The following is a 25,252-nucleotide window of genomic DNA, read 5'->3' on the forward strand; positions in this document are numbered from 1 at the left end:
CTGCTAAAAAAAATTTTTTTTAAATTTCTTTGGACTATTCAGTTGACCCTTGAACATGTGTTTGAACTCTGTGGGTCTACTTACGCATGGATTTTTTTTTTTTTTTTCACTAAAGAAGTACTATCATACTACATAACCCATGGTTGGTTCAATCTGTGGATGCAGAACCATGGATATCGAGGGCTGACTGTAAAGTTATAAGGGAATTTTCAAAAGCATGGGAGTTGATGCCCCGGACACCACCCTCCACTGTACTCACGGTCAATTGTACATGTTATTCAAAATTCAAAAAGGCAAAACATGAGCATCTCCCTCCCCTCTTTTCCCTTAGCCTCCCAGGTCCAATAACCTGTGTTACTAGGTTAATAGATTTTGGTCTTGGATGCTAGATTTCCTTCCTCCTTCCCCCAACTGACTCTAAATGTTAGCTTTATTATCATGCACAAAATATGAACTTCTAGGTTTCCTCATTTTTCATTAACTGACCTCTTTTTCTTCCCCCATCTTAGTTCCCTGACCAGGAATTGAACTTGCACCCCTTGCATTGGACACTCAGGTTGTTAACCACTGAACCACCAGGGAGATCCCACTATCACACTTTTTAAATTATGACTTTTCATAGTTAGCCCCTGGAAGTACAGATCCTTTCTCAACAGTCCCTTGGTTACATTTGCCCATTTATTCATTCTTTCCTATGAAATTTATAATCATTTTATTGCTCTTCTGCACATACCATTAGAATCTAATTTAGAATGATATTAAATTTATAAAATAATAATGATAGTGAGTTTTCCTCTCTAGAAATATAGTCTGTCCCATATTGATTGATGTCTTCCTGTCATTCTCTCTTTTTTTATAGCACTCACTAAAGTTTCATAGATTTTTTATGAGGGTTGTGAACATTTCTTGTCAAGTTTGTTCCTAGGAGTTTTATGTTTCTTGTTGCTAGGGAATATGATTATTTTCCCCCCGCCCCCAGTCTTTAACTGGAAATTGTTGGACTATAAGAAAATATTTGATTGAAAAATCATTGTGAAATAGATCTATATGCATATAAAACATATATGTACAGTTTAAAGAATAATAAAGCAGGCGGCTTTCCAGGTGGCTCAGTGGTAAAGAGTCTGCCTGCCAATTCATGAGCCGTGGGTTTGATCCCTGGGTCAGGAAGATCTCCTGGAGAAGGAAATAGCAACTCACTCCAGTATTCTAGCCTGGGAAATCCCATTGACAGAGGAGCCTGGACTGCAGTCCATGGGGTCGCAAGGAGTCAGCAACAACAATAAAGCAGGCATGTGCCCAGCTAATGGAAGAAACAGTATCAACAGCCCTTTGGAAATTGCTTTTATGCCTTTCTTCACATGTGACCTGCACTCTCCTCATCCCCAGGGGATACACTAACCTGAATTCTCTCTTATCATTATTAGCTTGCTATTCTCTATTGCTTTACCATGTAGGTTTATGTCTTTAACAGTGTGTTTTTAAAGTTTGTATACTTTTCACCTTTTATAAATGGAATCATGCTGTATTCCATTTTTTCATTGATCCATGTGTGTGTTCTTGAGATTCATGCTGGTATGTGCAGTTACAGTTCATTCCTTTCTCTTTTTTTTAACTGCTGCTGCAAAGTGATCCAGTTTTTATCCCCCTCCACTTATTGATGGACATTTGCGTTGTCTCCACTTTTCCTTGCTGTTACCACGGTTCTTTTCGGTGTGTTTCTCTAGGATGTATAGAGCAGAATCACAGGGTCGCAGGCTGTATGTTATCTTCTTTCTTGGTTCTCTCTCCAGCCCTGGACAAGAGGGCTTGTTGCTCTATGTCCTCATCATCTTTAGTATCATCCACACCTTTAGCTCCTGCCACTCTGTTAAGAGTGAGCCAGTATCTCACTGTGGTTTAAACTGTTGTTTTGATGATTACTGCTCAGATGGAATGTGTTTACGGGCTATGGGTTGACTCATTTACACACCCATACTTTTCTTTACCCATTTTTTTCCTATTAGGTTATTGCCAGTTCTGATACTAATCCTTTGTTTATTATGTGGTGCAATACTTGGTGTGTGGCTGACTTATTCACCATCTTAATAGCATCTTTTGATGGATGAAACTGTCAAATACTTCAGCAAGCTTATCATTAACTGGATCTCAGTATTTGTTTATTCTTTTCTTTTGTGGTAAAGTGTGCATAACAGTGAAATATACAGATCTTATGTGTGTCATCAGAAGAGCTCAGATAAAAGCATATCCCCATGCAAGCCAGACCCCTTTCAAAACAGAGAACATGACCATCACCCTAGAAAGGTCCCTCGTGCCTCTTCCCAGGCAATCCTTTCCCGGCTTCCTTAGAAGCAACCATTCTGATTTTTTTTCCAGATCAGTTTTGCTCATGCTAGAACTTCATATAGATGGAATCACATGTACTCTTTTGTCAAGGCTTCTTTCACTCTGACTTGACATCATGTTTTAGGGTTCTTCCCTGTTGTATGTGTACAAGTTGTTGTTCAGCTGCTAAGTCACGCCTGACTCTGATCCCATGGACCACAGCCCGCCAGGCTCCTCTACCCTCCACTGTCTCCCAGATTTTGCCCATATCCGTGTTCATTGAGTCAGTGATGCTATCTAACCATCTCATCCTCTGTTTCCCCCTTCTCTTTTTGCCTTCAATCTTTCCCAGCATCTGGGTCTTTTCCAATGAGTTGGCTCTTGTGTGCATCAGTAGTTGCTTCCATTTTTTTTTTTTTTAGTTTTAGTTGCTTCCTTTTTATTGCTGAGCAGTATTCCACTGTCTGAATATGTACTATTTGCTTATCCATTTACCTGTTCATAGAGCCTCAGACTGTTTTTAGTTTTAGGCTATTATAAATGGAGTGGCCATAAGTATTCTTGCTGATTTATGTTTTCCATTTTATGTATTATTTCTCTTCCAGGTTTTACTTTTATTAGGGGTGGAATTGCTGGTTAGGTGTAACTTTGTGCTTTATTGATGTGTAAGATCCATACAGGGGACTTCCTTGGTGGTCCAGTAGCTAAGACTTCACCTTCCAATGCAGAGGATGCTAGTTCAATCCCTGGTTGGGGAGCTGAAATCCAACATGCCTCTCAGAGGAAAAACCAAAACATGAAACAGAAACAATATTGTAACAAGTTCACTAAAGACTTTAAAAATGGTCCACATTTAAAAAAAAAAAATCTTAAGATCCGTTCAGAAAACAGCATAAACTCTAAATATATTGCTTGTCTAAATTTTTACAAAGCAAGCACAGCTAGGTAGCCATCACCCAGGTCAAGGGGTGGGATGTTGACCCAAGCTGGGCTACTCTGCTGGATCATTCTTTCTGGGATCTGAAATCTAAGCAGAGTGAAGCAGGAAGGGAAAGGATATTGGAGCCTCTTATTCTCGCGGTAGCAGCTGATTAGACCTTGAGGCTCAGACCCTATAGCTGCCAGGGTTCTTGTCTTCCATGTCAGGATCTTTAGCCTTCCCATTATTTCCCAGCTATGAGGTATCCCGTCAGTAAATCCCTTTCTGCTTAAGTCAGCCACACCTGGTTTCTGTTGCTTGCAAAATCCAAGAATCCTGTTTTGTGCCGTGTGCCCCACAGATAGCACCAAAAATTTGGTGGAACGTGTCTGTCCTATTGCTAAAACTCAGAGTAGAAGCTGTCTTTAACCAATCCTTAAATTTTAAAAAGAATTGTATTTATTTATTTATTGGCTGTGCTGGTCTTCGTAGCTGTGAGGGCTTTTCTCTAGATGCAGAGAGCAAGGGCTACTCTTGTTTCAGTGCGTGGGCTTCTCGTGGTGGTGGCTTCTCTTGTTGCAGAGCAGGGCTCTAGGGTGCGTGGGCTTCAGTGGTTGCTGCACATGGACTCAGTAATTGTGGCTCTGAGGCTCTGTGGTGCCTGGGCTTAGCTGCTCCAAGGCACGTGGAATCTTCCCAGGCCAGGGATCAAACCTGTGTCTCTTGTACTGGCAGGTGGATTCTTTATATTGAGCCACCCGGGAAGCCCAGTCCTTGAATTTTTCCATGACCCCATTTGAGCCCATAATTCCTGGGCTGATGTGACAAGGTGACCTCTCAAACAAGTAGTCACTTTACCTCTAACTTTTAAAAGTATGAGGCAAATCTACTTCAAGCAAATCTACTTCAAAGCTTTGGGCTTGGTGAAGGTTGTTTCCCCCCCCGACCCCAACCTTAAATTTAGTTCCCAGTTTTGAAACAATTTTCTCTCGGTCCCCAGTGGAAAGTTAATAGAGAACGCTGGCTTAATGTAGGTGACGTGTAGGAGTGTCTATTATTTTCCGAACTTCATTTTTGGAAACCAGTTTATTTCTCTTCGATGTAGAGGGCGGGTTGAGGGGGGTTCGATGAGGGAGTGTTCGGTACTGTAATCAGAAAACAAGGGCTAGATCCCGAGTTCTTTTGCACCATCCTGCAGGGACCCTTCCCCTAAGAAAGCTCGACTTGGAAATTATTCTGCTTTAAGTGCAGCCTCATTTACAAGTAAAAAAGAATTGTCTTCTGGTTTCTTTTTTTAATGTCATCAAATCACGCGGATTAGTGACAGGGAACGACCCAATTTCAACTGGTCTAAGTGTTGTCAGCTCTTGTCCTCATTAATATCAGGGTGTGGGCAGGTGTTTGATCAGGGGACGGTGCCATGAGTTAGATTCTCCAAGAAAAGGTCAGAGATGAATGCAAAATTCTAACTCCAAATGGTGGGAGATCAGCCCAGGCCACATCTTAGAGCAGCCACTGAGCTCTGTCCGTGTTTCCCAGGTTTCATTCCTTTGCTTCTCTTGAGTCTGTTCCTGCGGTGACCTCTCCCTGCCGGTTCTAACCCTGCTGGTGGTTTTCCTCGTTTGCAGAAGTCACTGCTTAGGGGCTGATGACCCCAACCTGGACTCGAAGGCCTTTATCCTACTTCCTGGGCTTGTTAGGACCTTCCATTTTCTACTTGAGCATGGCAGAAAGTGGACGCAGTTCTTGAACACGTGATCTCTGCATTGGCAGAGTTCTGCGGAGCAGGTTACTAGCTGCTTTGAGCATCTTGCTTGGCCAGAGCTGCAGGTGACTGTGGACATCGTGGTGGCTCTGCCAAAGTCATTTTCGCGGGTTGAGAGCCTTATGAGGGCACCACACGGAGTAGGGTTTCCGTTTGTGGCGACTTTCTCACACATGGCCGTATAGTGTCTTGATTTAGTGTTATTAGTTCATGACAGCCATTTTCCAACAGGTGGAAGAGATGCTCCCCGACCAAGGGAAACTCTTCTTGTTTCCTGTAAAAGGACCTTGTGGGCTGGGATGCAGGTTTGGGTGTCATGTGGTAAGCTGGGTCACCCCTGACAGGGTGATGGGGGATAATTTAGTGAAGGGGGAAAGTGGGGAGTGAGAGGTCCCTGTATGGAATCTAAAATGCCTATGCGGGGACTTCCCTGGTGATCCAGTGGCTAAGGCTCTGCGCTCCCAAAGCAGGGGGCCTGGGTTCCATCCCTGGTCAGGGACCTAGCTCCCACATGCCGCAACCAAGACCCAGCACAGCCAAATAAATAAATAAATATATATTTAAAGATGAAGACTTAAAACCAGTAGCCTTCTTCCACTTTAAGAAACTAGGGGGGGAAAAGAGCAAACTAAATCTAAAGCAAGCAGAAGGAAAAAAGTAATAAAGATTAGAGCACAAAATAAGGAAATAGAGACAATACCACATATTATGTGATTCCATTTCTATGAAATGTCCAGAATATGCAAACCTATAGAGACAGAAAGTAGATTCATGGTTTCCCGGGGCTGAGGAGAGGGAGGGATGGGGAATGACCGCTAATGGGTACAGGGTTTCTTTCAGGGCTGATGAAAATGTTCTAGAATGAGATGGTGGTAATGGCTGTATAACTGTGAATATACTAAAACCGCTGAATTGTACATTTTAATAAGGTGAAGTTTATAGTACATAAGTTAAATTGCAATAATGATGTTAATAAAAAGAATAAAAAGAGGTAATTGAGTAAAAGGGGGTTGGGGAGAGGCAGAATCAGGGGAAGCATTCTCCAGGGAGGAGTATCAGGGTGTCTGCAACCCCAAGGGGAAAGAGTGTAATGTGTTACAGAGGCCCTGCGTGGGCTGGGCTGGCGTGGGCAGTCTTCAGTTTTATCATCAGAATAGTAGAAAGTCACTGGGGGGTTTCCATGGATGGTTTCATAGGTGCTTTCTCTTCCCTGGGCATTTCCACCTGGAGAAAATGGCCCCTCTGTGAACTCCTAAATTTGCATCTTATTATTCCAGAGAGCAGTTGAATTGAGACTTCACTCTCTTAGCCAATTTCCTAGCTTCTCAAAGAAGGGACCTCAATATGCCAGTTTGGGCTGAGGGCACCTCTAGAAGACTCAGCTGGTGGTTTCCCTAATGGTTCCAAATGGCTGGCATTTCGAAGAGCTCTTTGTGACTATGTGATGCAGACAGATTGGAGAGGGCCAGGAGTGGATTTAGGAGGCATCTGCGGCAGCCCAAGTGAGAAAAACCTGCCCATCAGGGAGGTTATAGTTCAAGGTCACCCCACTAGATGGAGCCAGACCTGAGTCCCTCTGGTACTGCAACCCCTTCTCTCACGGGCCACTGATTTGCATCCCCACTGCCAGGTAGTCTTATGGAGAAGGCAATGGCACCCCACTCCAGTACTCTTGCCTGGAGAATCCCAGGGATGGAGGAGCCTGGTGGGCTGCCGTCTATGGGGTCCCACAGAGCCTGACACGACTGAAGCAACTCAGCAGCAATAGCAGGTAGTCTTAAGGGCTTCCCTGGTGGCTCATATGGTAAAGAATCTGCCTGCAGTGCAGGAGACCTGGGGTTTGATTCCTGGTCTGGAAGAGTCCCTGGAGGAGGGCATGGCAACCTACTCCCACATCCTTGCCTGGAGAATTCCATGACAGAAGAGCCTGGCACGTAATAGCCTATGGGGTGGCAAAGAGTCGGACACAACTAAGCAACCACACTTTCATATATTCTTAATCAGCCCAGAGAGCGGCTGAGATCTCCGCTCCACGCTTAACGAGCTGGGGGGAGGGAAATGGACATTGTATTAATCAGGCTAAATAGAACTTGTGGCTCACTAGGGCTGGCCTCACTGCAAACAGTGGAAATGGGCATTTGTTGCCAGGACACTGGAGTGTCTCACAGAAGCCCAGGCCCCGGGCAGGGCTGGACCGAGCACACGGGTCAGAGGAAGGCCCAGGAGCCCTCTCTCCGCCTTGTCTTTGCTCAGCTGCTATTTCAGCTCTCCTCTCCTGGCTCTCACTGCAGACCACCTTTCTCTTTTCCGGGCATTTCCACCTGGGGAGCATGACCCCTCCATCAGCTCCGTTCATTTGCATCTCACTGTTCCAGAGAGCAGTTGATTTGAGACTGCAGTCTCTCAGCCACTTTCCTTGATTCTCAAGGAAGGGACCTCTAATATACCAGCTTGGACTGAGTGTACCCCTGGAAGAGCCACTAGTTCCTGTGTAAACTTGGGGATTCTGGAGTCCACAATGAAGCCAGGGGGAAGAAGGGGCAGCTGATGGAATGCAAGTGGCCTATGGCAAGGGTCCCTCCACCCCGACTTTGGAGAACACCCTGCCGAGGATGGATCTGCTCCTAAACTGCACGAGACCTTATTTTGTCACTTGAGTTTATTTGTCAACAGCCCTCTGACTGTCCACCTCCCCTCCCCCTGGGCCTTCACTTTCAATTCTTCACCAGGCAGGGAACATTCCAGAATTTAGAATTAGTCTTCCTACCTTTGTGAATTCTGTCCGCTTCCCCAGAAAAGCAAGGTCTAGCTCACGCCCTGCTGAAAAGCTTGTTGAAAAGGAACCCAGTTATTATCATTGTCTCATTTTCACCTGCTGCTTGAAACTCAGTGGTGCTGATTCAGGTGCCTGGAAACCCTGGTGATTGTGGACTAAATGGGCCTCTGATTGGGGACAGGAAGGGACAGGCAGCGGTGAGGTCCGGCGGGAGGCAGGTGTGAGGGTCAGCTGCCAATCACGCCCCCAACCCCACGGCTTCCAGCCTCAGCTCACTGCTTTCAGGAGGCCCGCAGGTGACGTGTGCTGTGCCGTCGGCCCTTTGTGCCAGGGATGCTGTGGTCGGGAGAGGGAGGAGGGCACCGGGAGCCCCAGGCCCTTCATGCCTGGGCCCATTTCCAGGGCTAAGAAGGGGGTTGATCCTGGATGGGGCTTTTTCTCTTGCTGTGAGGAGCAGAGAATTGAAGTCCTTTACTCGGGAGCTCTCTCAGACATCAGAGTGGGAGGCAGGGAAGGATCCTGCCTGCAGATGTGGGTTCCAAAGGCTCATTTCTCTTTGAATTCCTTGCAGCACTTCTAGGAGCTGTGCGGCTGGCCCTCTTCTGACCACGGCCGTGCGCTTACTGCCTGGCGTGTTCTTTCCGATGCTGATAATGATGCTGGCAGCATGCACACGGCTGGTGCCTTACCTCTGATTAGCAGTCATGAACCACCACGTTTAATTTCTGTTATAATCTAGTGAGGGAAGTAGGGCAGATTGTTTTATATGCATTTAATAGCTGATAAACCTTCAGGCTGGCTGGGCATGGGATGAACTGGGTGTGTGAGGTGTTTTTCCCCCTCACAGCCACACAGCCGGTCAGAGCTGGGATTGAAAGCCTGTCTTCCAATCTTAGATCCTGGACTCTGTTCACAACAGAGTGGAAGGATCTTCTGAATTCTCTCAGGCACAGACAGTGGCTTATTCTTCCTGGTTTTCCTGTCATCCATCCATCTTTCCATTTATGCCTCCATCTTTTTCTATAAAGGAATTGAGATACGAACAAGAATATCTATTTCTCTATATACCTTGCATATATAAGAAACTAGAGAAATGCATATTTATAATAAAAAGCTAAAGTAGATACTTAATGCCAGAGTTGTGTGTAGATATTTTTTATATTTGTTTGTATATGTGTTTCTGTTGTTGTTTAGTTGCTAAGTTGTGTGTTACTCTTTTGTGAGCCCCTGGACTGTGAGCCCCGAATTCTAACCCCACCAGGCTCCTCTGTCCGTGGGATTCTCCAGGCAAGAATACTGGAGTGGTTGCCATTTCCTTTTCCAGGGGATCTTCCCAACCCAGGGATCAAACCCAGGTCTCTTGCATCTCCTGCTTTGGGAGGTTGATTCTTTACCACTGTGTCACCTGGGAAGCCCATGTAATTAATAGGAACCCATAAAAATAAGGTCAGGAGAAACCTGAATTTACTGGAAGGTCACAACCGGGGCGAGAGTTAGGCTATATATTCAGGCCATTGAGCTGTGCATGGTTTACTATGGTTGAACCACAGATTTAACTCTGAGCTAATGAGTGATCAGCACAGGGGGAAAAAATTGTATTATTTACACGGTTCATGGGGTCCATAAGGAGCAGAAGACCAGACGCTGAGGGCTTTTCCAGGCAATTAGATTTGAAGGAAATTTCTTGCCTGGGTGGTGATCTACGAGGTCCTGAGGGGCAAGGGAAATACATGGCACATGTACCGATACTCTCTGTTCCTCCTCTCATGCCAGACATCACCATTCAATCTCCACCCTTTCCCAGTGAGGCCAGAGAGAGCCTTGCAGCCCTTCAGGCAGCCATTACCGGCAATGTGGAGCTGGCATACAGGACGAAACCATGTGCTATTCCAGCGCTGGGGGCAATGGTGGTGTCAGGAGTCATTGGGCAATTCTGAATGGAGAGCCACAGGAAGTTGTGACAAGCACCTCTGCAGGAGTGGACACCGTGTCTTGTCCATTGGAGGTGTGTTTGCCATAAACTACGTCTAGGTGTCAGTTAGAGGAACCCATCAAGGTGATGATGAGTTTGGTTAGTACATGCAGTGCATTCTCACTCCTTCCTGCTCCTGGGTAGGTGACTTACTCAGGAGTCCCATTTGCAAATGGCAAAGACCCAACTCAAACTAGTTTCACTGAAAAGGGGACTCGGTGGACCTGGCAAGTTGGGGATCAAAGGACTGATTCAGGCATGGCTGGATCCAGCAGTTGCTAACACCATCAGGATTATCTATCTCCATCTCTCGGCTGTGCTGGGCTTTATTCTCAGGATGTTTCCAAGTGGCAGCAAGGTAGTACTGGCTGTCCCAGGCCAACATTATTCTCACAGCTTGCTATCACAGGGAAAGAGTATTTCTCAGTAACTCCGGTGAGAGCTCAGGGAAGACTCTGTATGGCTGGTCCTAGGTCACCTGCCAGCCCTGACCCTGTGACTGTGCCCTGGGGGTAGGAATGTTCTAATCGTCAAGCCCACTTTCACCCTGAGGAAGAGGAGGGAGGGACCATTTCTCCCTCCCAGAAGGACTGGGCACGATTTCCTCGGCACTGAGGAGGAGTCCTTCGCAGAGAGGACTGCTGGGAGGACAGAATGTGTAATACGTCCCGTGGAAGGCCAGCAGAGGCCCCGGCCTTGGCATGTGGGCAGCAGCCACCTGAAGGCAGCTTTTAGGGTGCCATCTGTGCTTTTCCCTCCTAAGTGGAGATGTACTCTCAGGCTGTTCCCTTCCTGAGGTCTGTTCCATCCTGGACTTGCAAACTCAGCCGGCCTTTCTGTGCAGCAAGCTTCTGGGAGCACGTGGAAACCAACCTCTCTCCACGTGTCTGTCCCAGAGGCCGCCTCCAGTCCCTGACACCACATTTCAGCTCTCTTTGACCTCTGCACCCTGTGTGCACACACCTGGCTCTGGGGTCTGCACTTGGCCCCCATCGCTATGGAGGTTTGAGTCTCTTATCTGGACATGTGACTCAGCCTGACTGGCGTCACCTGCAGTCTCCAGCCTGTGGTCCTGCCAGGAGGAGGGCAGAGCGGCCAGGCTGGCCCTGGTGGAGGAGGTCCACTCCTGTTGCTCCTCCTCAAGTCAGAGCTTCCACTCGGGATGAAGGACCAGCTGGTCTCTGGCACACCTGGGTATTTAGCAGCTGCTTTCCACAGACTCAGACTTGCGTGGCACTCTCCTGCGTGATACGACCGGGCTCACACATTAGCACTTCTCAACATTTTTAGCTACAGAATCTTTTCTTCAAAGGCTATCTTCCCTGAAAATCCATTATAGGGACCTGACAAGAGCAGAGTCTCTCTGGCCTAGGTTGGAATACGCCCCCTTTATCCACCCCCTCCTCGTTCCACTGATAGGCACATAGCCCCCGAGAGACACAGGGCACCCCCTAGGACTCCTCACGATGACGTCCATCCCGCCTGCCTAGCAGCACCTGCTCTTGTTCCCCATCGGGGATTAGGTGCTCGATGTGGTGTTTTCCTTCTCACCACCTTTCTTCCTGTCATTAGCTTGTTTGCACTCTGAAAAGTCAACAAGGGGATCTTTGTCACCTTCCTTAGCCTTACAGGCAGGTGTCAGCTCCTCCCTGCATGACCCTTGCCCTCCTCGAGCTGCCCGTGGGAGGCCGGGGCATTGGAGTCATTGGTCACGTTATCTGGCCTTCAGCTTACCTTCTTCGTAGGGAGCTACGCCCGGATGGATGTCCCACCCCCAGCAGTTGAAGTTTCAGGAAGTCATGAGATGCTGACGCCCATGTATGACCACTGCCTGAAATGAATAGTTTGAATACTTTTCCGTAAAATGTGCCCTTTTGAAAAACAACAACAAAGTCCTTAAAACTTGTAAAAGTGGCGAGACTTTAAAAAATAAAAGGAATGCAAACGTTCCCAAGAGAGGCCTGCCTCTAATAGGAAATGTCCTTCATCTGTTCGGCTTTGTCGTTGTTTAGTTGCTAAGTTGTGCCCAACTCTTTTGCCACCCCATGCACTGTAGCCCCCCTGCCCCACCACCCCCCCCCCAGCCTCCTCTGTTCAGCTTTAGAAAATGTCATTAGGAGGAACTTGGTCACCCATGGATTGGCTTCAGCTGGGCGTCGGTCCACCCAGAGAATCCAGGCCTTGGTTTGGCTCCAGCTGGGCCTTCCCCGGCTGCCACTTATTGACTTAAGTCCCAGTGATTCAGATCTTCATCAGGGTCGCCCCTGACAACCCGTGGTGAGGGAGAGAGGGGACCCGCCTCCTTCTAGACGCCAGCAGGGCCAGGCCCAAGCCAAGACCCCTCGGTTCCTGGTAGGTGTTTTGGGGTCTTTGGCAATGAGGGGATGGGAAGATTTCATTTTTTCCGGAGCCAAGGCTTTTCCTAGAACTTTGCTAACTCCCGGGAAGGGTGTGTCTGTGCTGGGAGAGCAGTGTTAATGGTTGACTTGCTTTTTCCTGGGTTACTCCAAGGCCTGTAGCTTCCCAGGGAGAGGGGGCAGGGATTGGGGAAGGGAGGAGCACCCCTGCATCCCCTTGACAGTTGCTACACTTTCCGTACCATCCTGTAGGCTGGCAGAGGTTAGGGGTGGATGGAGGAAGGGATGTGTGCTTTCGAAGAAAGTTGGGCAGCAGATGGGCCCAGAGCCAGGGGGAGAAAAGGACCCCATTACTACAACTGAACAAACTGGAACTTTCTGTTAAATATTTTTTATTGGATGTGAAGGCACTGGAAGAGGGGCTAGACTGTGTCTAGTCTCCAGACGACTGTGAGACAGGCCCAGGAAAACCAAGAGCTATGCAGGAGGTGTAAGAGATGTGGGTTTGATCCCTGGGTCCGTAGATCTCCTGGAGAAGGAAATGGCAATCCACTCCAGTATTCTTGCCTGGGGAAATCCTAGGGACAGAGGAGCCTGCGGGCTACGGTCCATGGGGTCCACAAGAGTCGGGTCAGGACTGAGCACGCACGCATACAGTAATATATGTGTTTTATACGGATGAGCACTTCAAACATTTGAATGATTAGGTATTTATTTTCGTGTGCTTTAGACCATGACTTTTTGTTTTAAAGTTCCCTTCTATTTATAGCAAACGATATGGTTTTCTCTTTGTGGTGGAGTTTGCTTTAAAAATAAAGTAAAAGATTGCTTCCATGTCCTGGCTATTATAAACAGCAACCTAGATGACCATCAGCAGATGAATGGATAAGAAAGCTGTGGTACATATACACAATGGAGTATTACTCAGCCATTAAAAAGAATACATTTGAATCAGTTCTAATGAGGTGGATGAAACTGGAGCCTATTATACAGAGTGAAGTAAGCCAGAAAGAAAAACACCAATACAGTATACTAACGCATATATATGGAATTTAGAAAGATGGTAACAATAACCCGGTGTACGAGACAGCAAAAGAGACACTGATGTATAGAACAGTCTTATGGACTCTGTGGGAGAGGGAGAGGGTGGGAAGATTTGGGAGAATGACATTGAAACATGTAAAATATCATGTGTGAAACAAGATGCCAGTCCAGGTTCGATGCACGATACTGGATGCTTGGGGCTAGTGCACTGGGACGACCCAGAGGGATGGTATGGGGAGGGAGGAGGGAGGAGGGTTCAGGATGGGGAACACATGTATACCTGTGGTGGATTCATTTTGATATTTGGCAAAACTAATACAATTATGTAAAGTTTAAAAATAAAATAAAATTTAAAAAAAATAAATAAAGTAAAAGAGTGAGGTGACTTAAAGGGAAATATTAAGTAAAGAGTAGTATGGATGGCAGGTGGCATGGGGATGCTTAAGTTTTGGGAACAGTGTGCTGGGGGAATTCAGAGAGAGGCTCAGAAAGGAAAGGGCTCCTGGAAGAGTCAGCTGGTGTCGGGGAGAGGTAGGATCTAGCAAGGTGGAGGTGGGAGAGGGTGTATCTTACTAGCAGGTGTGCAAATGTGTGTGTGCAAATCTTTTTTTAAATTTTAATTTTTTAATTGGAGGATAATTGCTTTATAGTGTTGTTAGTTTCTGCTGTACAACGTGGATCCACTCAAGGTATACCCATATCCCCTCCCTCCTGAGCCTCCCTCCCACCCCCATGTGCAAATCTTGGTTTCCATTTTAGTTGCCACATATGGAGAAGGGAATGGCAACCCACTCCAGTATTCTTGCCTGAAGAATCCCATGGATCTTCAAGGAGATCCAACCAGTCCATCCTAAAGGAAGTCAGTCCTGACTATTCATTGGAAGGGCTAATGCTGAAGCTGAAACTCCAGTACTTTGGCCACCTGATGCAAAGAACTGACTCATTTAAAAAGACCCTGATGCTGGGAATGATTGAAGGCGGGAGGAGAAGGGGATGACAGAGGATGAGATGGATGGCATCACTGACTCAATTGGACATGAGTTTGAGTAAGCTCTGGGAGTTGGTGATGGACAGGGAGGCCTGGCATGCTGCGGTCCATGGGGTCGCAAAGAGTCGGACACAACTGAGCGACTGAACTGAACTGAGGGGAGGCGGTGGGAGCTGGGCAGGGGCGTGGATCAGAAGTTGTGTGTGGAGGCCCGAAAGGGAGGTGCCTGTCTCCCCAAGCTGGGCCCAGTGGCCCATTCCTGGGATCTTCTGGCTGAGTGTGGAATGTTCTGGGGGAAGCGGGTGGGTCTGCTGCAGGAAGCTTGGCTCTGAGTCAGAGCACCGGTTCCTGCAGAAAGAGGAAGCATTCGGTTCCCTGCCCTGCAGTTTGGTCAGGACAGCCTGGCTAACAGACCCTGGCTAAGGTTTCATTTATCAGCTGAGCCTATGGTCATCAGGGTTACAGATTTTCGTTGTTGTCGTTTAATTGTTCCATTTGTTTCTTCTAGTTCAGAGAATATCCCCAGGAGTTAAGAAGCAGGCTTGATTTAAAATCGAGGTTTTGTTTTCTTTCCCTTTGAGGGCCAACTCTGGGCCAGGCACTGTGTCTAGAACTCTGTTCACCCTGGACAGGACCTGCTAGGGAAAGAAAGTGTCATGACCTGCATTATACAGAGGATGAAACAAGGGGTAGGGAAATGTGGCTACTCCCAAATTATACAGTAGGTTCAGTGCAGAGCCTGATTCCAAACTCAAATGCTGGGACTGTCAGTGGGAGTAAGACTGTCACCAGCTATATCACCTGGGAGAAAGAGCTCACCGTCTGTGCTTCCCTGTCTGGCGTGGGGCCGCTCCTTGTGGTGTGCTGGGGTGCATCTGTAAAATGGGGGTGCTGGGTACCCCCAGCGTGGCTTCAGGGAATGCGTGAGTTATGATACAGCCAAGGTGCATGTAAGTATTCACCGCTCTTAATGCTGTTGTGACATAAAGCTAGAGTTGCAATTCTAAACATCAGTTTTATTGGGAGACATTTTTGGGGAGGGTATTACTTAGGGTAGGGGAGAAGCATTGTTTGTTTAATTAATTTTGGCTGTGCTGAGTCTTTGTTGTGCTCGGGCCTCTCATTGCAGCGGCTTCTCTGGTTGCGGAGCCTGGGCTCTAGAGTGCGGCTAGTTGCAGCTCTCAGGCTTAGTTGCGCCTTGGCTCGTGGGATCTTCCTGGACCAGGGGTCGAACCCGTGTCCCCTGCCTCGACAGGTGGATTCTTAACCACAGGAATACCAGGGAAGTCCAGAAGGGTTGTTTTAATTTTAAAATAATTAATTCACATGGTGTAGAATGGGAAATCTTGAACTTGGAGACGCTGCCTCTGGCCTGGCTGTTTCTGGCCACACTCCCCTTCCGTAGATGCCGGGGGAGGTGCATGTAGGGAGGAGGGGAATCTGAGTTCGCTTTCCACTGTTATTAGCCTCACTTAGGTGAAAGCCTGAGAACAAAGTTGGTCTTCCTTGGTGGCTCAGGCTGTAAAGGGTCCGCCTACAACTCAGGAAACTCAGGTTTGATCCCTGGGTTGGGAAGATGCCCCGGAGAAGGGAATGGCAACTCACTCCAGTATTCTTGCTGGGAAAATCCCATGGACAGAGGAATTTGGTGGGCTACAGTCCATGAGGTCACAAAGAGTCAGATACGTCTGAGCATCTAAGCACACACATGGCTGTTTTCACAGCTTCCCAGGAAGCCCCAGGTCTCTGATCTCAACCTGCCGTAAATTATTACCCAGGAGCTGTGTCCTAATCGCCTATGACCTTAACCAGCTATTCTCTGAGTTCCTTTCCAGCTTTAGCATTAAGAGAGCCCTCTCCCTTTCTGGCAATTCTACCAGGATGACTGTCTTCCTGGAATGCCTGCCACAGCCCTACTTCTCCCTTTCAGCTCTCTGCCAGACCTTCCTCCACTTGGAAGCCCTCGGGGATTGCCGCAGAGAGAATGCCTAACTGAGCCTGCTCTTTGCTCCCACTGTTCTTGGTACAGTCCCAGCATTTATTAGCGCCATTGTCTGATTCATTCAGGATTCATCCCACTCATATACAGTTTGCACTGGGTATTCACAGCCAACGAAACAGAGGTGGCCTCTCTCCCTACAGACCTTATAGAGATTAACAAGTAAAGAAAGAAATGCATGCATTCAAATTGTGATGCATCCGATGAAGACCTTTCCCTCTTAAGTGCCAGGCTGTGTCTCCCAGCCATGTGAGCCATGAGATGTGGATGGAGAAGATGTTTGTCGAATAAAGGCACGAGCAGTACGCACTCTTCTCATTTGCAGATAGGAGGAGATCAAATTGTTAATCAACACGAAAACAATTTGAAAAGTATGACACATTATACACATCTAATTATAATTATAGAGTATCACAAGATTCTTTCTCATTGGTGAAGATGAGGGCAATATATTTTTTGGCTGTAGAAGAAAATTAAGAAAAAATTTCCCCCAATCTCACTGGTAGCATTTGACTTAAATTTTTTTTAAGTTTACAGAAAAAAATTGACTGAAGTGTACGGAGTTCCCACATTCTCCCTTGCCCCAATTTCCCCTTATTAACATTTTTTACTGTGTCATACATTTGTCATAACTCACAGAGTGTACACCAAGCGTGATCCCCTAATGAAAACTGTGGGCTTTAGTTTACAGTAATGTATCACTGTCACGCTTGCATTGGTGGTTCAGTGGTAGAATTGCTGTGATCAGGGACTCCCACGCGTACTTGTGATTGCACTGGGCTGCTCTATAGTTCCCGTACGCAGGCTTCTTGTTGGGATGGCTTCTTTCATGGAGCACGGGCTCTAGGGCGCTCAGGCTCAGTAGTTGGATGGCACAGGCTTAGGTGCCCCATGGGACGTGGAATCTTCCAGAACCAGGGATCAAAGCCGTGTCCCCTGCATTGGCAAGCGGATCTTTAACCACTGTACCACCAGGGAAGTCCCATTATTAACACCTTACATCAATGCAGTACATTCGTTACAAATGATTAGCTGATGCTGATAATGTTAGTTGTGACCCCATGAACTGTAACCCGCCAGACTCTTGTGTCCATGGAATTCTCCAGGCAAGAATACTGGAGTGGGTTGCCATTCCCTTCTCCAGGGTGTCTTCTCCACCCAGGGATCTAACCCGGCTCTCCCACATTGCAGGCAGAGTCTTTACCGTTTAAGCCAGCAGGGAAGCCCAAACACAGAGTGCAGTGCATCGGCCAGGAGTTGAACCCGGGCCTCCCGAGTGGCAGGGGAGAATTCTACCACTGAACCACCAATACACTCGTGATAGTGATACATTACTGTAAACTAAAGCCCATAGTTTTCTTTAGGGGGTCACGCTTGGTGTACATTCTGTGAGTTATGACAAACGTATAATGACATGTATCCACCGTGACCATATCATTACAGAATTATAGTTTCACAGTCCTAAAAATCCCCTGTGTCCCGCATATTCATCCTTCCCTTGCTCCCCCTGAACTTCCGATCTCTTTACTGCCACTGTAGTTTTATCTTTTTCAGAATATCATGCCTTTCAGATTGGCTTCTCTCATTTAGCAGTATGCATTTAAGCTTCCTCCATGTCTTTTTATTGCTTGGTAGCTTTTTTATTTTTCTATTTATTAATTTTTTTTCACTTTTTTTTCCCATGTATTTCTTTTTTTTAATTTTTTTATTTTTTTTAATTTTATTTTATTTTTAAACTTTACATAATTGTATTAGTTTTGCCAAATATCAAAATGAATCCGCCACAGGTATACATGTGTTCCCCATCCTGAACCCTCCTCCCTCCTCCCTCCCCATACCATCCCTCTGGGTCGTCCCAGTGCTCTAGCTCCAAGCATCCAGTATCGTTCATCGAACCTGGACTGGCATCTCGTTTCATTTTTATTGCTGAGTTTTATTCCATTGTCTGGATATAGCACAGTTTATTTATCCATTCACCTATTGAAGGACATCTTGGTTGCTTTCATGTTTTGACAATAATGAATAAATCTGGGATAAACTTTAGTATGCCATATTTGTATGTGTGTAGATGTAGGTTTCCAATTCTTTGGGTAAACACCAAGGAGTGTAACTGTTGGATCATATAATAAGAGTACATTTAGTTTTGTAAGATACTGCTTTTCAAAGTGGCTGGACCATTTTGCAGTAAATGAGAGTTCCTATTGCCCAGCATCCTCGTCAGCATCTGGTGTTGTTAGTGTTCTGAATTTTGGCCATTTAATAGGTGTGCAGTGGTATCTCGTTGTTACCTTGATTTGCAGTTGCTCAATGACATATCACATAGAGCATCTTTATGCTTATTTGCCATCTTGCATATCTTCTTCAGTGAGGTATCTGTTTAGGTTTCTTGCCTGTTTTTAACTGGGTTGTTTGCCTTCTTGTTTCTTTTTAATATTGTTTTCCCTATTTAGAATATTATTGTCTCTACTTACTTGAAAGGATAATGAAAGATTGTGTGTGTGGGGGAGGGTGACTGGCATGGGAAAATGAAAGTGTTAGTCATTCAGTCATATCCGATTCTTTGCAACCCCACGGGTTGTTGCCTGCCGGGCTCTTCTGTCCCTGGGATTTCTCAGGCAAGAACACAGAAACGGGTTGCCATTTCCTTCTCCAGGAGAACTTCCTAACCCAGGGATTTAACCCAGGTCTCCCAAATTGACAACAAATTCTTCACTGTTTTAAGGCCCCAAAACACACATACTTCTGTTAAGTGCTGAGAACTTGGGATATCCTTGAGATCAAGAAATTGAGCTTGGAGGTCAAATCCTGGGCTTTGTCACTTACACGCTGTGTGACTTTAGGTACATCGTGTACCTCCCTGAGCCTCAGTTTGCTCACCTGTAAAATGGAGATGTTAAAACCTGCTGTGAAAAATAGAGAAGATGATTCTATAAAGTCCTTGGCACCCAGCTGGAGAAATAGTAAACGCTCAATTAGTGATGGGTCTTCTCATAGATAATGAGCAGAAATACCTTTTGCTTCTCCTGTGTGACATTTTGGCTTTCCCTCGTGCCCTCATTTTTGAGACCTCAGAACCCACTAGAATTCCATGTGCACTTACAGTGCACAGTTGGGATGTACCTGCGCGTGGGGAGCCAGCCATGTCCCCGAAAGTACCTGCTTCTCACCCAGCCCTTCCCATCCTCCTCTCCCTTCCCCTGTGGGAGCCCCGGACTCATCCCGCTCACCTCTTCTTGGTCCCTCCTTCCACCCACCGTGTCCCCTGGGCTCCTGTTTCTCCAGCTTGGCTATATATGTCGGCACCCCAGCTACTCCCCATTCTGACTTCTCTGAAGATGGATTGTAGGCCTGTTTTTTTTTTTTTTCCCCCTGAGGGAGATCCTGCTGGTGGCAGTGAGGAAAAGGCAGAGAGGCAGGAAAGTGACCAGGTTGGTGGGGCCCTCCCAGCAGTGACTCTAGACCGGCCCACTCCTGGCTCCTTTCGAGATGGGCCCTGGGATCGGTTAGGTGGCCTCACCAACATGGTCCCCACCCTTCTCGGGAAAGCCACGTGCCTTTCCCCTCTTGCTGACTTCTCTTCCCTGTTGATATACACTTTGCTCACCAGGCATCTGCCCTGCCCAGAAAGGATCTCCTCTGGGCATTTCCCGCAGTGCTGAATGAAAGGCCCAGAAACCATCCACATACACGCAGGCTACTGGGAAACAGGGCCATGCCTTCAAGGCTCTTTGTAGAGCAGTCAGGGAAGCACCAGGACCGACCACAGCAGAGGGCGAGTTCTGCAAAGCTGCTGCCCCCTCCCACTGGGGATGCAGCAGTTCAGCAGGTATGCTCATAGAGGGGAGTAATAATAGCATATTATTATAATATATTATTCTATTATAAACCGACCTCCTGGGCCATTGAGAGAGTAAAACGAATTAATATGTGTCAAATGCTCAGAACAGAACTCTCACATTCAGGGTTAAATAAGGGTGTCGGCTGATATTGCCATCATCTGCTCAGACCCTTTCTCCAAGGCGCCCCCCTCTCACTCCCCTTACCCATCTCATAGCTCCTACCTGCTTCAGCTCCCTAAGGGGAGCTTAAGGGATTGAAGGGACATTTTGGAATGTCCTTAACTCTAAGGAAAGTCCTGTTTATTCAGTTCAGTACAGCAGCATTCATTGATGCCTCCTACCTGTGCTCTTCTGCATATTGGGAATTCCAGGCGAATCACACTGGTGGTGGTGGTGGTGATGAAGATAGTGATGCTGGTGATGATGGTAACCGTGGTGATGGTGATAGTGACGGTGGTGATGATAACAGTGATGATGCTGGTGGTGCTGGTGGTGATGATGGTGATAACGGTGGTGATGGCAGCAGCCCTTCACTGAGACTGCACAGTATTTGGGTCCTATCTATGTGTGTTACCTGTACCATTTAAATCAGAGTTTTTCAAATTGGCGCTTTGACATTTTTGGCTGGCTAATTTTATGTTGTTGTGGGGTAGGGTGTTCTGCTGTGCATTGTAAGGTGTTTAGCAGCATCCTGACCTCTCCCCACTATCCATCTGGCCCCCGGGTACCTCCTGGGGGAACAAAATCACCCTGATTCAGAACCACTGATCTAATTTACTCTTCCCCACAGGCCAGGAGGCAGCTACTCATTTTACCAATGAGTCAACTAAGGCCTAGAGAGATGAAGGAAGCTGCCAAGGTCACTGAGCTAATAATTCACACAGAGCCAGAAGGCAGATCCCAGATACCTGCCCCAAAGAACAGACTCGGAAGGAGTCTGCCCTTTATGTTTTGGCAGAAGAAGAGAATTAATCAGCCACTGGCTGGGCCACCTGGGGTACATGACCAGGTTGGGGCCTGCTTGGTCAGCCCGGGTATCCATTGCCAGATTCATTTGGAGCTAATAAAACCTGTGGCTGCTGCCCGTTTTCTGACTTGGTTTGAAACCAAAGACTGAATGTATTTATGTGGAGACTCTCTGCAGGCCCCTGGCCTTGGCCACGACACTGCCTCTCCTTCCTTCAGACAGAGCCTTGTCGCCTTCAGACACCCGTGGGGAGAAGGAACAGGCGTGGGTGTATTTTTCTGCAGAGGGGCCTCCTAGGCGCATTCTCCCACTGAGGCTGTGAATCTGGTTTACGGTTTGCATGCCCAAAATATTCTTTTGTAATTTTACTTTTATTTAATAATAGTTTATCATGAAAAAATAAAAATATAGAGCAAAGTTGAAAGAAGCTTGTGGTGTCCACCTGTGTGCCCACTGCTTTAAATTCTACTATTAATATTTTACTGCACTTGGTTCCCTTGTGCAGACCCCAGGTCAGCAGCATCTCTGGCTGGTGGGTCTGTGAACACACTGTAAATTCTCCCTGAGGAGAACACACTGATAACGTACATAGTGGTAATAAGACAAAATGCCCCCCAGGTTAATGGGGGAGGTCGAGTGTCATGGATGACTCAACTCACTGTTAAAGCAAAACTACAACTATACTCCAATAAAAATTAATTTTTTAAAAGTTAAAATGTTTAACAATAAATAAAGTGAAAGCAATGAAAACAAGGCACTAAGTAGATTGGAAAGTTATTTAGTTAAAAATGTCATCTAGTATTTAGTCCATGTCATCTTAAGGTATAGAAATAATACAGGTTCTTTTATTTTTATTTTTTGTGCTGTGACCTGCAGCATGCAGGCTCTTAGTTCCCCGACCAGGGATTGAACCCAGGCCCTCGGCAGTAAAAGCACTGAGTCCTAACCACTGGGCCGCCAGGAAGTCCCCAAGTGCAATAGTTTCAAGCAATAGAAGTCATACAAACCGCCTGACGCAAAGAAGGCCACATGTGTGAAATGCTAGATTATGTCTTCTTTTCCTTTTGTGGCATCATCCTTTGTCTCAGAAATAAGAAAGACCTTGGCGGACATCTAACCCCTTCCTCCACTAACTCCTGCTCCCTCCAGCCCACATCTCATGCGGGGAAGTGGGGGCCCCCACAGTCACCCCTTGAGTCCCTTCTCACCTTCCCCAGGTGGGCTTTGGGCTGGGAGGGGATGTGGGGCCACAGCATGTCACATATCCCTTGGTATATATGATTCTGAATAACAGATACCTTTAATCAAGCTTGTTTTTATTTTATATATCTATTTGGCCACACAGGATGTAGGATCTTAGTTCCCTGACCAGGAATTGAACCCATGTCCCCTACATTGGAAGCACATATTTTTTAATCACTGGACCACCAGGGAAGTCCTGAACTTGTTGTTTTATAACTGTGAAACAAATTAAAGCTTTTTATTTTGAAATTATTTAGATTTCCATAAATGTCCAAAGAATGGTTCACAGAGTTCCTGCCTACCCCTCACCCTGCTTGCCTTGTTAATATCTTATATAACAATGTAACTGCTCTTCAGTTTGTTTTTTTAAATATATGTATTTTTTATATTTGCTGTACTGGGTCTTAGTTGTAACATGTGGGCTCTAGTTCCCTGACCAGGGATCAAACCCAGGCCCCCTGCACTGGGGGCATGGAGTCTTAGCCACTGGACACCTGGGAAGTCCTGTCAGTTTTTCCTTATCATTTATGACCTTCACATTTCAGAAGAGTTCCGCTCAGTTGTTATGTAGAGCATCTCTCCACGAGCGACTGAACTGAACTGATCTTTTCTCATGTTTACATTGCAGTTATGTGTTTGGGGCAGGAATACTACCAAAATGATGATGTATCTTTCTCAGTATATGGTATCAGGAGGGCCTTGATGTCCATATGTCTTATCACTGGTGATATTAGTCTTGATGACTTGGGTAAGGTAGTATCTGCAAGGTGTCTCCCCTGTAAAGTTACTGTTCTTTTAACTTTCTAAGTTTAGTATCTGTCCATGAATCTGGCCTGCAACAGTTATTACTAGGGTGCTTTAATGCTGATTCTTCTGTTTCCTTCATTCCTTCTGTACCAGGCAGACCGCACATATATTTCAGGTTCAGTTCCAGACCACTGGGATAAAACAAATGTCAAAGGGAATCACACATTGTTTGGTTTCCCAGTACTTGTAAAAGTTATGTTCACATAATACTATAGTTATTAAGTGTGCAATAGCATTGTGTCTAAAAAACAATGTAACAAGCTGAGTAAATTAAAGTCACTCAGTTTTCTCCGACTCTTTGCGACCCCATGGACTGTAGCCCACCAGGCTCCTGTGTCCGTGGAATTCTCCAGGCAAGAATACTGGAGTGTGTTGCCGTTCTCTTCCCCAGGGGATCTTTCTAATCCAGGGAATGAACCCAGGTGTCCTGCGTTGCAGGCAGATTCTTTACTGTCTGAGCCACTAGGGAAGCCCATACCAACATACATGCCTCAAATAAAAAATACTCTATTGCTGAAAGATGCAAACTATCATCTGAGCCTTCAGTAAGTTGTAATCTTTTGGCAAAAATATCAAAGATCACTGATTGTAGATCAGGTAACAATGATAAAAGTAATGAACATTTTGAAACAGTGCAAGAATCACCAAAATGTAACACAGAGTCTCAAAAAGTGAGCAAATGCTGTTAGAAAAATGGCCCCAGTAGACGCTCAGTGCAAGTTTGCCACAAACCTTCAATTTGCTGAAAACACAATTATCTGCAAAGCACAATTAAATGTGATATGCCTGTATTTATTAACCGGTACCAGAAGGCAATGGCACCCCACTCCAGTACTCTTGCCTGGAAAATCCCATGGACGGAGGAGCCTGGTGGGCTTCAGTCCATGGGGTCGCTAAGAGTCAGACATGACTGACTTTTCACTTTCACTTTTCACTTTCATGCATTGGAGAAGGAAATGGCAACCCACTCCAGTGTTCTTGCCTGGAGAATCCCAGGGACAGAGGAGCCTGGTGGGCCGCCGTCTATGGGGTCGCACAGAGTCGGACACGACTGAAGCGACTTAGCAGCAGCAGCAGCAGTAGTAGCCCTTCTGTAAGAGAGAATTGTCCACCTCCTCTATTAATTTGTTTATTCAATTTTTATGTCATATTTATTTTATATTATGGGTTATAATCCAGTACTATTGTCATTTTTGTTGTTGGAAAATGTGTTCCAGCTTTTGAGACTTCCCTGGAAGTCCAGTGGTTAAGACTCGGCCTTCAAATTCAGAGCGTGTGGGTTCAGCCCCTGGCTGGGAGCTAAGATCCCACATGCCTCTGGCCAAAAAACAAATCATAAAACAGAAACAATATTGTAACAAATTTAATAAAGACTTTAAAAACGGTCCACATAAAAAAAAAAAAATCTTAAAAAAACCCCAACAGTTCCAGCTTTAGCCGTTGAGAGTTCATTATGGAAGTTTTACTGTGAACATTTTCAACCCTTACAGAAAATCTGGACAAACAGGACAAAGAAACCCCTCCACTTAGATTCAGTCATTCTTAGCATTTGACCATATTTGCTTTCTCTCTCTCTCTCTCCCCTGCCCCTCTCCCACAGTGTTTTCACAAATGCACCATCTGTTGTTTTCATATTGAGGTTAATTTGTAGTTAATCTGTCCCCAGGCCATCAGAGGGTGATGGGAAAATGTAAGTGGCCAGTTCTTTGTCCCCTGGAGACTGTGTACCTGGTTGCCCTGTCCAGACCCCCCGGTCTGTGCTTCACTGTGCTCCATGCTTTGTTTTGTAACAGCTTTATTGAGATGTAACTCATATACCATAGAGGTCACCCATAAAAAGTATACAATTCTGTGGGGTTTGGTATATTCACAGATATAAGCAGCCGTCACCACAGCCAGTGTTAGAACATTTTCATCTCCCCAAAGAGAGACCCCATATCCTTTAGCTATCACCTGTCTTCCTCCCCCGTAAGCTCTAGGCAGCTGCTATTATTATTTTGGCTGTGCCACACAGCATGTGAGATCTTAGTTCCCCAACTAGGGATCGAACCCATGCCCCCTGCAGTGGAAGTGCAGAGTCTTAACCACTGGACCACCGAGGAAACGCCAGCCCTAGACAACTACTAAATCTATTTAGAGTCTCTATAGATGTGTCTATTCTAGACGTTTCATATAAAAGGAGTCATATGCTATGCTGTCTTTTGTGGCCTGGCTTCTTTTAACATGATGTTTTCAAGGCTCATCGCTGTTGT

The 25,252-nt window shown here is 46.2% G+C and overlaps 1 protein-coding gene and 1 non-coding gene across 6 annotated transcripts in view; one reads left to right on the plus strand and one right to left on the minus strand.

Moving 5' to 3' along the window:
* The window catches only part of RPH3AL (rabphilin 3A like (without C2 domains)), a 139,303-nt gene that overhangs the window by 9,193 nt on the left and 104,858 nt on the right, over positions 1 to 25,252 (plus strand). For 2 of the 5 annotated variants that reach the window (XM_027519682.1, XM_027519680.1), the window contains exon 1: positions 11,994 to 12,109. The exons of 2 other annotated variants lie outside the window; for them this stretch is intronic. The gene's annotated coding sequence lies outside the window, so the exon portion shown is untranslated. Of the gene's footprint in view, positions 1 to 11,993; positions 12,110 to 25,252 lie in introns of those variants that run through there. One more of the 5 variants, XM_027519675.1, reaches the window with a different exon arrangement.
* On the minus strand, positions 25,030 to 25,102 carry TRNAG-UCC. Its single transcript has one exon. It is a non-coding gene; the product is annotated as a tRNA-Gly (tRNA).

Source organism: Bos indicus x Bos taurus, chromosome 19 (genome assembly GCF_003369695.1).
Source record: "Bos indicus x Bos taurus breed Angus x Brahman F1 hybrid chromosome 19, Bos_hybrid_MaternalHap_v2.0, whole genome shotgun sequence".
In the NCBI taxonomy this organism is placed as follows: Eukaryota; Metazoa; Chordata; class Mammalia; order Artiodactyla; family Bovidae; genus Bos; species Bos indicus x Bos taurus.